Source organism: Ursus arctos, unplaced genomic scaffold, assembly GCF_023065955.2.
Source record: "Ursus arctos isolate Adak ecotype North America unplaced genomic scaffold, UrsArc2.0 scaffold_19, whole genome shotgun sequence".
NCBI classification, from domain to species: Eukaryota; Metazoa; Chordata; class Mammalia; order Carnivora; family Ursidae; genus Ursus; species Ursus arctos.
Window position 1 is genome coordinate 52,881,966 of NW_026622863.1, and position 10,829 is coordinate 52,892,794.

General features: G+C 48.9%; 1 pseudogene; it reads left to right on the forward strand.

Moving 5' to 3' along the window:
• Window positions 1-9,696: 9,696 nt before the first annotated feature.
• LOC125283306 (vomeronasal type-1 receptor 4-like) lies at window positions 9,697-10,578 on the forward strand (annotated as a pseudogene).
• The last annotated feature ends 251 nt before the right edge of the window (window positions 10,579-10,829 follow it).

Below are 10,829 nucleotides of genomic sequence, written 5' to 3' on the forward strand. Positions count from 1 at the left end.
GAACAGCTCAAGTGTTAATAGTTTCATAAGATGTTACAAAACTGTGTTGCTGTATTTAAAATAACTGAAAGACACACAAATCCTGATCTTCCAGTCTGATCAAAACTGTGAGTAGAAAAGTAAAAAAAAATGCCTAAAAACAGCAACAGTAGTGAACTTGATAGTAACTTGGATTTCTTCAAATTCACACGATGGGAAAGGCAAGGCCTTCAGGGAACAGGCGGGTAAAATGAATGAGTGCGTGACAAACGTGAGCGAGAACTTGTCGCAGACCGGCTAGTGCGTGCCAACACCATAGCCTAGGGTCTGGCGAAGCTTTTCTGTATAAGACAGTAAATAGTTTAGGCTTTGTGGGCTGTGCAGTCTCGGTCTCTATAGTAACGGGTCAGCCCTGCTGTAGCGAGAATACAGTCTGGTCTCCAGCACAGTCAACGCTGTTGTCGCGAGAAAACAGACCGTGTGTAAAGGAGCAGGTGTGGCTCTGTGTCTGTGAAACTGAGTGTCACGATGGGAATTTCATCTAACTTCCACGTGTCATGAAACATCATTCCTCTTTCGATTTTTTGTGACCACCTGAAAGCATAAGCCACTCTCAGCTCCCAGCTGTAGAAACACAGGCACACAGCTGGGTTTGGTCCTCTGGCTGGGTTTTGCCAACCCTGCTCTAACGTGCCCTTCCCCACGTGTAACCGCAGACCCAGTGTGCTGCTTTCCAGCTTGAAGACAGAAGTAGAGGCTAGAAATCCAGATTAGAAATGTGAAAACTTTTGAATACTGGCAACAGAACTTAATAAAACTGTGGATACACAAATCATTATCTGTTTTCATGTTCATGTCATCCCCGATTGGCCGGGGGAAGATCAGTACAGCTGCACGATTTCACAAGAGGCATCATTGCAGGCTCATCTCGTGCTGTTCCGGACGTAGCCCTGGTATCCACCACTGCACCAGAGAAATCCGATCCCTTCAGGGGAGGTCAGTTACTGGAAACCCAGACCTGCTTTCAGCTTCGTGCTTTGCTACCAGTGTGTCACTGCTTCTGGGACCGCTCAGCAAAAAGCTCAGACTGAGGGCTCATAACTGTGCACGCACACGTGTGTGTCATGAACTCAGAGTTATTCACATCTGAGTTATTCACATCTGAATTCCTTCCATTCAGAACCAGCCCCAGGATTCATTCTAGCTTCTCTGTTCTCTGCTTATAAATTATTCCTCCAGCAGCAAGAAAGCTGTTACATTCTATTTGCTGGACACTTCCATGCTCGGGGATCCCACGCTTAACCACACTGCTGGAGTCCTCCGCCTGCTTTCCCCCACCCCTCCCAACACCCCTGTGTGGCTACTACTGTTCCTTCCCACGGCTCCCCTACCTCCTCACACCTGCATCCCGGCACATGTGGTGAAGAAAACACACAACAATACAGCTGTTTTGCCGCTTCTGCCCTCACTGCCCTGTGTTCTAGAGGGTTCTCTTGCCACCACCGGGGTGCCTCTGCAGTTCTGCCAGGTGCCCAGTGGCCTGAGGGGGGTATGTGGCCAGAGAGGGAGGAACAGGGGAAAGAGAGAGGAGAGAAGGAGGCGTCACCCTAATTTCTGAAGGTCTTTCGTTTGCCCAGGATCGCACAGCTGGAGTGGCAGGGCCAGCATCCGAAGACAGACGGGTCTGGTAGGAACCAGTAAATGTAGAAGGATTGATGGAATTAGAATATCATCGATTGGCAAACATCATAGAAAAAAATACTTGATAGTGTTTTTTAATGCTCGGACATTTTCATGCGGCCAGATCGAGGAGGACCCATTTTACTTCAGCCCCAAGGTTGTTTTTGGTGGGAGTTCACTTCAGTCCTCACATCTGGCCGCCCAGAGGCCGTGCTGCCCTGACTTCCCCCCGCTCCCGTGTCCTGCGCTTTCCGATCCACAGAACGCGCGGCTTGGAACCACCCACGGACGGTCTTGGCTCGGCGTTTCCACGTGGCTGTGACGGGCAGGGTCTCTCTCGGTTCCACACACAGTTTTCCTGCAACCAGAGGCCTTCACTCCGGATCCTTCTAGTTTTGGCCCTTGAGAGAACCGACACGTTCAAATGCCCGTGAGCCCTCAGGGGACGTGGACACGGACGTCACCAAATCCGTGGCACGAGAAAATGACTTGGCTAATAAGCCTCCCCAGCCGACAGCAAACCCTGTCTCCACAAGTGATCAGCCCGTAGAAGGACAGTGCGATGAGCGCAGCTCTGTGGAAGCAGCGAAGGGAACCAAGGGAGATGGAGGGCCTGACCTCATCCGGCGCTACCACAGGCAAACCCTAAACCACTGCTGTCGCCCCGATAAGCACAGGCCCACGATTGTGGGGAAGTTGTTCTCGTGATGGTGACTGTAACAGATTACCCACTTTTCCTCCTTTCTATTAAAGCGAACAGATTTACCTCTGGGCTTTGAGAGCTGATGCTCCTCCCGGCAAAGCCCCCAGGCCGCTGGGTCATCAGCATCTTACGAACCAGAGCAGACGTCCAACCCCATCAACCACGGGGCCCTTTTAAACATTTCTGCTTCATCCGTGCTCTCCGACCATCATCTTCTTTGTGACGCCTGTAGTTAATGACGCTTAGTTTACCTGTGCGGTTGGAGCAGGTTTGGAGGGTCGACTGGGACGTCCCGAAAGGCAGCGTCGAAGCGGTGCTGGGACGCTCCTGGCACGAGCTCCCCCGGCCGGCCGTTCCCCTTCGAACGCATGACCCGATGCAGGTTTCCAGCCCGTGGAGGCGTCATCCTAGCTGCGGCTGCTACCAGGGCCGGCCAGCCGTTCCTGCCGGAGTCGGTAACGTTCTCCAGGGGAAGGAGGCGGGGGGGAGAGACACGTGCAGCTGGATCGGCTCAGTGTAAATGACGGTTTAAAGCAGACAAGGTGCTCCTGAGGGGGTGTAGGGGGAGGTCGTGATACTATTGTCTGCAGTTTCGCGTGCTTGGAAACGGCCATTAGAATTGGTACTTTATCTTTTTAAAGTGTTTAATTTTTAAGAAATATTTAAGTAATCTCTGCATGCAATGTTGGGCTCGAACTCACGACCCCAAGATCAAGAGTTGCACTCTCTTCCGACTGAGCCAGCCAGGGGCCCCTAAAATTTATATTTTGTTTTATTTCATTTTTTAAAGATTTTATTTATTTATTTGAGAGAGCGAGAGAGAGAGCACAAGTGGGGTGGAGGCAGAGAGAGAGGGAGAAGCAGGCTCCCCGCTGAGCAGGGAGCCTGACGTGGGGCTGGATCCCAGGACCCTGAGATCATGACCTGAGCCAAAGGCAGATGTTTGACTGAGCCACCCAGGTGCCCCTAAAATTTGTATTTTAATGAGCAAATGTTAAACAGTGCTCTTTGAAATTATAATTGTTCAAACTGATACAAAATATTGTGGGTGAAATACAGCGTTAAAGATGAAGCCCTGAAAGTAGAATAAGACACGAGGTCACACCCAATAGTAAATAAAAGACAGCAAAAAGAGCCATTTCTTGGTGCCGAGACTGTTGGAAACCCCTGGGGAGGGCGTGGTTGTCCCAGGGGTGGGGGCGCTGCGGGCTTTCAGACACCAGCGTGGGTGGCGGGCGCTGGAAGTCTGAGCTCCTTTGTTACCACGTTCTAGCTCCTCCGTGGCTTTGTCCTCAGCCCAACGTGCAGGCTCAGGAACGCGTCATCCCGTGCGGCCGACCCAGCATGAAGAGGGGAGTCCGGTGGCACAACGAGAGGCACAGGAGGCGGGCTGAATGCGGACGGGGAAGCGAAATTATCCTCTTGTTTGGAGTCATGTGGGGATTAGGGATACCTGTGTTTTGAGGGGGAAAGATGCTTTCAAAATGGGGTAATTTCCAGACTAAAAATTTTCCTAGGGCCGTAGCAGCAAGAACCGTGGAATGTAAAGTCATGTTAAGACCAGAGTCCTGACCGGTGAGGGTGGTCAGTATTTTGGAAAGATGAAAAAGCACGGGGGACCACCCCGTTGGAAATACAGGGAAGGGAGCCGTCTAGGGAGCTTCGCTGGTGCACCTGGAAGCTGGCCCCACACACAGACGGCAGGAAGGGACCGAAGAGGGAGGCCGGCCACTCCAGGTTGGTAGGTGACAATTTTAATAGTGAAGGGAACTTACACAGCCCGGTCTTGGGCAGCACCAAGACACAGGGGTCCCTGATCCGCCCTCCAAACCTCCTGAGTTTATGAAGAGGTGCTAACGGGGCTCAGGCAGGTTTTTCCAGCATCGCCTCACTGCCTCAAGGCCGTGTCCTCGGAGCAGCCGCTGGGAGTGGGAAAGGCCCGCAAATCCACGTTCCAAGGTCAGGAGAAACGATGCAGAGCCTCTGAGCGCCCAGGTGCAGCTCAGGGGTAAGTCCGCGGTCACGGGTTGTTTTGTGTTTGAGAGCCGGAGAGCATGAGCGAGCGCAGGCGGGGAGGGGAAGAGGGAGAGGGAGGAGGGACTCTTAAACAGGCTCCCTGCTCAGCGCAAAGCCGACACGGGGAGGGGGCTCCATCTCACGACTCTGAGATCAGGACCTGAGCCTAAACCCAGGCGCCCCGGCGGTCACATCTTTTTTATTTTATTTTGTTTTGTTTTATTTTATTTTTATTGTGAGAGAGAGAGAGAAAGCACAAGCAGGGGGAGGGGCAGAAGGAGCTGGAGAAGGAGGCTCCCGTCTGAGTAGGAAGCCTGGTGGGGGACTTGATCCCAGGACCCCAGAATCACAATCTGAGCCGAAGGCAGACGCTTAATCTACTGAGTCATCCAGGTGCGCCCTCCTCTCCTTTTAAAAACATTTTGTTTATTGATTTGAGAGACAGAGAGCAAGAGCTAGAGGGAGACCACGAGCAGGGGGAGTGGTCTCGTCTTCTTGATCACGTTCCCCAACGAGTCCTTGATGTGCCTTTGGGTGTCCCTTTCACGCCGGATTACAGCTTGGATGCTGAACCGTGTTTTTTCCACAGGGAAGGTAGGAAACTTTTTTCTGCCAGCTGCTTGGCTACCCCCGATCTTCTTGTTAATTGCCAGCAATTGTCCTTAATCATCTAAAGAGAATGATGGTGATTTGCACGAGGGATGAAATTAGCTCCTCACGGGCAATGCCCAGGCTCTCCATGCAGGGGGTCACCAAGACTCCAGCGAACAGGGTAAGGGCACCTCTGTGGGGAGATGGAGTCCAGGAACCCCGTCCCCGTAACTATGGCTCGTCCAACACTCCCCTGCACAGAGCTCTGGAGCAAAGACCGGCCAGGTGAGTGCTTCCTTCCGTTCGGGGCAAAGCCCAGGAGAGCGGGAACCTGGGGATGTGGCTGTCGCCAGCATGCTTTGGCAGGACGCATGCCAGCCCTGCCTCACTCTGAGCATCGCCTCTGTGCCCCAGCTGGGTGGACGTGTGCGTGGGGAGCGCAGTGGGGTTTCCAGAGGGGTCACAGGAGCCCTTACCGGGCCCAAGATTCACGTCAGACCTTTTGCTGGTGAGGAAGGTTCTATGGGATTCGCTGGGGCTACAGTAAACCCAGCACCCTGGAGAGCTGGGGGAACTGCAGGTCATTATAATTCAAAGGAGAGACCAGCATAAACTTGCTGCATTTCCTGCTGCTGCTGTTGGAGGTGACTAGGGACAGCAGGATGTGCTGCTTCTCCCTGTGTCCCCCAGGCACTAGGGCTCCAGTATCTCTCAGTGGATCAGGAGTCGACGCCTCACCCCGCTCAGTGTGGGGGGAAGGGCGAGGATACAGGAGTGAAGAAACAAACAGGGACGTGCTGATGGAGAATGGCCATCAGGTGTCTGCGAGCAGGTGCCCTCGGGCGGGCTGGAGCCTGCGAAGGTGTGAGTCCTGGGAGGTGATGGGGGGAGGGGCTTCCAGGAGGAGGAGGAACGTGCATTGTGGGAAGTGAAAACAAGTGTCTGGTTCTTTCTAGGGAAGTGAATTCAGCTGACTGCAGGAAGGAAAGGGGCGAGGACGGGAGAGGAGTGGGAGACGCAGTTGGCTGCCTGAGCATGAAGGTTGTCCCCCCTCACGTTCCTGCCACTGGTGAGTAGCAAGACGAGAGTCTTTTCCAGAAGCAAGCTCTGGGTTGCAGCAACTGTTTCTATTGTTTTTCTGGTTTCTGTTTCATTATTTCTGCTCTGACATTTGTTATTTCCTTCCCTCTAAGTACTTTGGGCTGAGTTCTGTTTTTAGTTCCTTGAGGTACAAGCTGAGGTGGTTTATTGAGACCATTGTTTCTTCGTCTTCCTCTTCTCCCTCTCCTCCTTCTCCTCCTTTTTTTAATTATTATGTTAGTCACCATACAGTACCTCATTAGTTGTTGATGTAGTGTTCCATGATTCATTGTTTGCGTATAACACCCAGTGCTCCATGCAATACGTGCCCTCCTTACTACCCGTCACAGGACTAGCCTGTCCCCCCACCCCAACCCTCAGTTTCTTTCCTGGAGTCCATAGTCTGTCATGGTTCATCCCCCCCTCGGAGCCCCCCCTTCCTTTTTCCCTTCCTTCTAATGTCCTCCCTGCTACTCCTTATGTTCCTTTTTTTTTTTTTTTTTTTTTAAAGATTTTAAGTAATCAATACACCCAACATGGGGCTTGAACTTACAACCCGGAGATCAAGCGTTATGCTCCACGGACTGAGCCAGCCAGGCGCCGAGATCTTTCTTTTTTCTTAAGGTAAGCGTTTATCGCTATCAACATTCCTCTTACACTGGTTTTGCTGAATTCCGTACGTTTAGTGTGTTGTTTCCACTTATGCTTGTCTCGAAATATTTCTTGGTTTCCCTTTGATTTCTTCTTTGCCCCCACGGGTTGTGCAGGTGTGCGTTGTTGAATCCACGCATATTTGTGAATTTTCCTGTTTTCCTGCTGTTACTAATTACCAGTTTCATGTCCTTGTGGTCAGAAAAGATACCTGATACGATGTCAGTCTTCGTAAATCTTCGTAAATCTGTTAAGACGTGTTTTGGGACCTAGCGTATGATGTTTCCTGGTGCGTACTCTGTGGACGCGGGTCGACTCTGCCGCTGCTGGGTCGGGGGGGTCACGATGTCTGTAGGTCGAGGTGGTCTCCAGTGCGTTTGGGGGCAATGCTTCCTTACTGATGCTCTGTCTGATGCTCTGTCTTGTGTCGAAACTGGGGGTATTGCTTGTATTTTGAATAAGTAGAAAAGGGCCCCTCTATCTTTGTTTAACTTGATGCAGCAGGTGGAGAGAGAAAATTCTAGTAAGATGAACTCTGGTTCGCTTCCAAGTCCCACAAAACCGTGTGAGTTTTGGAACACAGCCAGTCTGCTGTTCCCGTTTTACGTGTCCTTGTTCTTCCCTTGAATCCCTGCAGCGGTAGGTGATCAAAACAAGGAAACAACACTTATCATAAAGATAATTCCTCCCACCACTTCACGAGAGCTTTGCTCTAGCCATCGTGACCCATAACTGACGTGAAACCACCTGGCATATCCGCGTGAGGCTTCCGAGTGGAGTTCTGTGTTAACGCAAACTTGGCTTTTCATGAGGAAGCAGCTGCACAGAGAGGTGGCGCTCCCCAGGTGCGACTGCGCTCCTGAGTGGATGGTTGTGACACAGAGCTTTCAGGACGCAGAGGTTGGAATCTTCGTCCGCTCAAGGATTCAGCCTCTGACCCCAGGTTCCGCAGCCATTCCCACGTCACTGATGAGAGCACAGGTTCTCAGAGCTCGAGGGTCTGTCCTAAAGCCCCAGCACCACTAACTGTCATTGAGGAGAGGGGAAGAGGAGACCCGTACTGGGAGAGTCCAAAGCCGATGGTCACAAGCTACTCCCTATGCTGTTTCCTGTCTTGTCTACACAACAGTCCCCTAACATGGACCCAGTTTTCCCAAAGAGCAGGAAAGTTTAGTAACTCAGATGTTTTCCCTCAATATCATTTGTTTTCTGACAGCGGTGTCTGAATCCTACAGGAACGGTTAGGATCGTTGCCTTTGGAAGACTTCACACCTTTTACCAGAATGAGTCTGTCTTTCTCCTGTATGTCACAGAACCTTCTTTTTCACTCATACGGGCTCAGATGAGCCTCTATTTTAATGGGCCACCTGAATGCGCTATGGTTGCTTTCGAGCTCAGGCAACTACTTTAGTCGGTTCTGGATTTTATAAATGCGAATCAAGAGTCAGACAAGTGTGGGAACTCAAGAACTCAGATGTGAAGCCGTCGCATGGTTTAATGATAGAAGGGTTTTACTAGCTTTACTGAGGCGAATTGACTCATACAATTCTGTATAGTGAAGGTGTACAGCTTGATGATTTTTAAAAATTTTGGTTAACATACAGTGTGCCACTGGTTTCGGGACTAGAATTCAGTGATCACTTACATTCAACACCCAGCGCTCCTCACAGGAAGTGCCCTCTTGATCGGCTGTTCTGAGTAGTGTTTACTTTTTCGTGTGGACTGAGGTGAGTGGGAGACCACTTTGAAAAGCTCTCCAGGAACTGACTTCTCAACCGGTTAGAATCGCTGGAAGTATTAACAACTAGAATTCTTCAGTCACTGGGGATATTTTCTATAATAAATAGAATATCTGAAGACATTTCAGGCACATGTTGTGTATTCAAATGACTACGGATTTTTTGAAAAGTATTTTGTGTACTGTCACTCTAATATATAATATCGAGTCCTCAGAAGCAGAGAGATTAGAGGCCAGGTAGTTAAGAGATATTGCAATAATCAAAGCAAATTGACTTAAAAATAGTAATCAAATAGAGATGTGAGAGATAATGGAAAAGGATGAGTCAAGGATAATTATCTGGCTTAAATGAGTAGATGGTGACACCATTTACAGGACAGATTGCAAATGGAGGATCGATTTGGGGACGTAGTATAGGTCCAGTAGAAGGAAGATAAGTGAATTCAATTTAGGTATATCGAGTTTGAAACACCTGTGGGATGTAAGGAGGTAACGATGTATGCAGTTGAATATATAGGTCTAGAACTTAGAGCTATAGGTAGGTGTTTGGGAATGACCAGTCTTTGCTTGTGACATAACGACAGGATATCCACTTCCAGTGTATATGTGTGTGTGTGTGTGTGTGTGCTAAGAATAAATAGAAATGTTCATAATTCAAAAAAACAGGTGAATATTCTTTTTGAATTTTGCTTCTGAGTAGCTTTATTTATTTATAATTTTTTATTATGTTAGTCACCATACAGTACATCCCAAGTTTTTGATGTAAAGTTCCATGATTCATTACTATTTTCTTGCAATTTTAGTTAATCTTAAAATTTCTATATTGTTTTTGCATTTTCATTTGACTTTATTAATGCATTATAATGGCAGACGGGATGGAAATGAATTATAAAGATGGTGCACTGTATTCTTGTCTCCTTCCATATATTCATTTATAAAGTACATAGTTATATTATACCCATTGGGTGTCAACCATATTTTTGACCAAGATAGGCATGCTTCCTGAGTTCATGGACTTTGTATTCTGATGGGGAGTCAGAACATAAATGTAAATAGAAATACAAAGTAGTAGTATGAAATTGGTGTCCATGACATGTTCTCCAGGTCGAGTCTCCTGTGGAATATGACTGTGTCTCCCTTTACAGGAAAGGAGAGGAAAAGGCCCAGAATCCCTTCGAGGTCCTATAACTAAGACGAGTTCTTAGGCTGGCACTAACAGAGCCTACTCTTCACTCCGGGCCACTCTGAAGCCCTCACCATGTCTTTGCAGAGCAACGCCCTAAGAACCACAGGGAGAGAGGCTCTGAAAACCATCGTTTTGTTGGGGTTGGGTATTGTGCCAGTGTCCTCCTCTTCTCCCATAACGTCCCTCCAATCTTGCATGGACACGAGCAGAGGCTCTTCAACAGGATTCCCACCCACATGGCTTTGGTTCTTCTCTCCACCGGGGTTCCACTCCCAATGGTGGGTTTTGTCTTTAGGCACCCCCTGTCCACTCTTGGGTGTACACGTGTCCATTACATCCACTGAATGACCTGTAGCACCACCTTGTGCTCCACCGGTGTCTTGAGCACTTTTCGGTGTGTCATTCTCTTCCCCAGGACAGTGGGGAGGATGCTCAGAGGATGAGCCCCCAAGGTCATTGGTCCTTCCCGTTCATCTGCTGGATCTCCAGTGTCTTAATTAGTATCTATGTTCCTGTGAAAGTGACTGGTCTCCAGGACACATACAACCATACCCAAGGCAAATGGTTTTGCTCCTCCTTAGGTCCTAATACAGGTCTTGTCTTCTCATGGTCCATCTCTGGCGCCATGTTTATTGGGCTCATGGTCTGGTGCAGTGGCTCCATGGTGCTGCTCCTGCACGGGCACCATCAGAGAGTGCGGTGTATTCACACCCCTGATGGTTACTGCAAATTCCCCCAGAGACCAGAGCCACCCGTACCATCCTGATGCTGGTGACCACATTTGTTGTCTTCTACATGCGGAATTCCATTTTTGCTTTCTATGTCATTACTTTAATAGGCTCTTATCTATGCATACTTGATGCATACTTCTTATGTTTTGGCTTCATGTTTCCTACTATTTGTCCCTTACTGCTGATCCTTAGGGATTCTATAGCTCCTAATTTCTGCTTTTGAATGTTGAAAATGATTAAGAACTTAAATTTATAGATGTCAGCTTCAACAATAGCCATGAGTACCTGTTCAGTAATCATTCATTGAATACCAGTTTTTTACGTGAAATACACAATGATCTTTTCTTATTTGAAATATTGCTTCTAATTTGATTATGGTAGTCACCATACAGTACATCATTAGTTTTTGATGTAGTGTTCATTGTTTGTGTATAACACCCAGTGCTCCAGGCAATACGTGCCCTCCTTAATACC